Source organism: Oryzias latipes, chromosome 10 (assembly GCF_053564925.1).
Source record: "Oryzias latipes strain Hd-rR chromosome 10, Olatipes_Hd-rR_3.1".
Lineage (NCBI taxonomy): Eukaryota > Metazoa > Chordata > Actinopteri > Beloniformes > Adrianichthyidae > Oryzias > Oryzias latipes.
In genome coordinates this window covers 26,363,434-26,366,993 of record NC_136246.1, presented here as the reverse complement: position 1 = coordinate 26,366,993, position 3,560 = coordinate 26,363,434, and the positions used below count along the sequence as shown (strand labels likewise).

At 39.1% G+C, this 3,560-nt stretch overlaps 1 non-coding gene across 1 annotated transcript; it reads right to left on the bottom strand.

The window, feature by feature from the left end:
- Nucleotides 1–251: 251 nt before the first annotated feature.
- On the bottom strand, nt 252–334 carry trnal-caa (transfer RNA leucine (anticodon CAA)). Its single transcript has one exon. It is a non-coding gene; the product is annotated as a tRNA-Leu (tRNA).
- Nucleotides 335–3,560: the final 3,226 nt, after the last annotated feature.

Sequence of the window (3,560 nt, the reverse complement as noted above, 5' to 3'; positions counted from 1 at the left end):
AAATAATCAAATAAAATAAAATTAACTACCTTTTTATTATTGTCTTGATTTTAATAAAGAAATATCATTAATTGAAGGAGGTCCAGGATTCTTCGTGCAGCTGGTGAGTCTCATTGCAAAGTTCACTAAGGAGTTTAGATGTTTGACAAAGAGAATTATTTGAGCTACTGATGTTTAAGTAAAGGATGAGTTTACATTTTTGATGGAAGCATGAATGCCATAATGCTGTACACCTATCAACATCTTTTCTCTACCAGGAGTGGGATTTGAACCCACGTGAGCAAACACTCATTGGATCTTGAGTCCAACGCCTTAACCACTCAGCCCTCCTGGTTGCAAAAATTAGAGCTGTTCATCTTTTCTGCAATCAATATTCCAATAAAATAAAAATGACAGATAATTTCAGAAACCTTTGGACAAAGAGTGCTATGGCACACAAAAAGGACAGTGTTTTGGTTTTTTTTATTGTTATCTATAATGGCAGAAGTATTTAGATCACATTTGAAATAATGTATCATTTGTCAGGCATTGTGTTGGTTGTGTGATGGTTTGGGTCATTTTTAACATTTAACACTAGAATGTCCGTAGAGCAGCCATTTGGCTTTTCTACCTGCAACGTCCAGGGGACAGCCAAGTGGCTGGATTAGTTAAAATTTGCATGCCCAAAGAGCAGCCTTCTACATAGTTTGCACATGAACAGCACAGCCATTAGGCTGTTCTTTAGGCATGCATAAAGAACAAGCCAAGTGGCTGCACAAGTTTTTCATTATTTCCCCTCACTTCTGTCACTTCTAGTAAGAGGTCACCACAGTTTGGTTTATCTTTTTTGGCTGAGATTTATTGTTCATGCACAAAAGACACTTCTTTACAGACATAATACTGAAATGTACAAGCCTACAAATCATGTGGTCAAAGTCATATCTTCAACCCACTACATTGTCTGCACATACTTGGCACTGCCACACAATCTCCTTTCTGCATTTTCCACAGGTATACTTGTAGCAATCAACAAAGCGCACTCTGGCATTATTGTTCTTGCACTGACTATTCACCTGACACATTGCTCGCATTTATACAAAAAATCATGGATATCGTTTGTGCCTATAAAAACATGCTTTCCCTTAAAGAATGCTTCTTTTTTTACTATACCTAAGAATTTTTTATGGACAAGTAAGATTTTATTATGCAATTTTCCATAATTTTATCAAACATTTAACAAACAATAAAATGTTTTAGCAACACTACTTGTTTGCAATTACAAAATATTTCATTATAAGTAGTTTTAATCAAATTGAAAAAAAAAATAAATGCAGATTATAAAACAGATTACCGTAAATTCCGGACTACAAAGCGCACCCGATTATTAGCCGCACCCACCCATTTTCACGTGTTTAACTAATTTTATACATACACAAGCCGCGTCGGGGTACAAGCCGCATGAATAAGGCAACATTGTCATCCCGACGGATCACTTCCTGACTCAGAGTGTAAGTGTGCTTTATTAGCACACAGTGGGTGGAGTCATTTTTGCCTCAGGCTCATGTATTTAAGTCTATCTGCATCTGCCAAACAGTATGCACCTCTATTCTGTTCACAAGTTCCTCAGTTATGGTTTTTATTTTATTTTTATTTTTTTTAACTTATTGACAATCTAGGTATCACACATAAAATTACAAACAGTAACCATATAAATCAACATTACATCCCTCAGTTATGATGAGGAAATTTACATCCCCGATCCCCCATTTCCCATGAGTCTTAGGGGCTAAAGGCGGGGCCAACGCCCGGCTCGCCATTCTGTTGTACGTGTTTAAGAATGAGCAAGTAGCAGCAGTAGATGGAGGGGCGAACGGGTAAAGCTCTCCTTCCACTTGTGTCGCGGCAGCGTTATGGGAGTAACAGGGCTGGTTAAAAACACGCTAGTAAAATAAAGCAGCGGCGACTGAAAAGCGCGCGCCTCAGCGCGATACGCGCGCCTCCTCGCGGCGCGTGGGTCAGAAGTTTCCTTCCACAACAAACACTGTTGGTCCGCGGACGCCTCGAGTAAGCCCTGGCTATCTACTCCGACAGCTCTGGCCAGCGCGGCTACAGGGAGGAGCGCTTCGTCCCCATTGCACCGGTGAACGGAGCAAATCGTGTCTGTGCAGAGCAATCGGACTTAATACTGTACATTTTGTGTATGAGGGGCGGATGCGTTGTTACGTGTGGGAGCCATCAGACTGCCATCGGCCCCGCAGCTCACACGACACGCAGTCTCCAGCTCACACGGAGGCTGTGAGCGTTTCAATGCAAAACTCTGCTCAGTCCTTAGAAACCGTTAACACGACCACGTCAATTTGTGTTTCCAGTCGTGTCCTGACAAAATAAAGGCTGATATTATTGCCACATATTTACGTGCAGCCAGCCGAGTCACTATGACTCAGAGGTAAATGCACTCCTGAGCATGCGCTGTTCTCTCCGTCACGCAGCTGACCGGCTTTTCCAAACCCGTTGGTGATTTTTTCACGCTGCTTTTAATTATTGCTTTTATCTTGAAAGCTTCATCATATTGTAGCGGCGATCACGTGCACGTTGGGTCTAATGGCACCAAAGGATTCTGGGATGCGGCTGGGCATGCGTGTTTCGTTTTGTTGAACCATGACTGAAGTGTCTAAGACCTGAAGTGAGGTCCGTGCTGTTTGGCTGCTTAGAGGTGTGTTGAAAAAAAGTGACTTGTGTTTGATGTTAGAGAATTCAAACTATTCACTGTGTCCAAAAATACTTACACGGCGGCCGCCAATAAAATCCAATAATTAGCCGCGTCACTGAATAAGCCGCAGGGCTGTAAGCGCAGGAAAAAAGTAGCGGCTTGTAGTCCGGAAATTACGGTATAATCACTTGCATAGGTTTTTTTTTAATCCGATATTTTCTTGTCGAACCTCATGCATTAATGGCCGTACAATACATATATGACTGAACACAAATAGTCTAAGAAGATTCCATGTTTTGAACAGTGCTTCCAATGACACGGCCGCTTTAGAAGCCTGGCCGTCGGCTGCGGAGCGCGACGCCATCTTGGTGAGGTCGACGACGCCCACATGACAATGATTTCTATTGCTTTCAGTGGTGTCTAAGTCGCTTTTATATACTATATATTTTTTTACATTTATACATATTTATACATATATGTAAATATATTATATTTATTTATATAATATATATATAGAAACATCATTTGTTGTTAAGGAAGATAAACAGTCAGCCTTAAAAGCTCAAACTTTAATGAAAATGCATTGTTACAGGACTTCTTACAAATAAAAAAGATTATTACAAAGAATTTTTAAAAATAATTTCTAAACATTTAGAAGTTTTAGGCCTCTTTGACATGTAATTTAAATTATTTAGAAAAACCCAACAATAAGTCAATAATAATAATAACAATAAATAAATAATAAGTCAATAAATAATAATAAAAATAAGTCTATTAATAATAATAATAATAAAATAAATATTCTAAAGAAGTCCAAAAGTGAACAATAGATCTACCCTAAAAAAAAAAAAATAGATTTACTGATTCATGT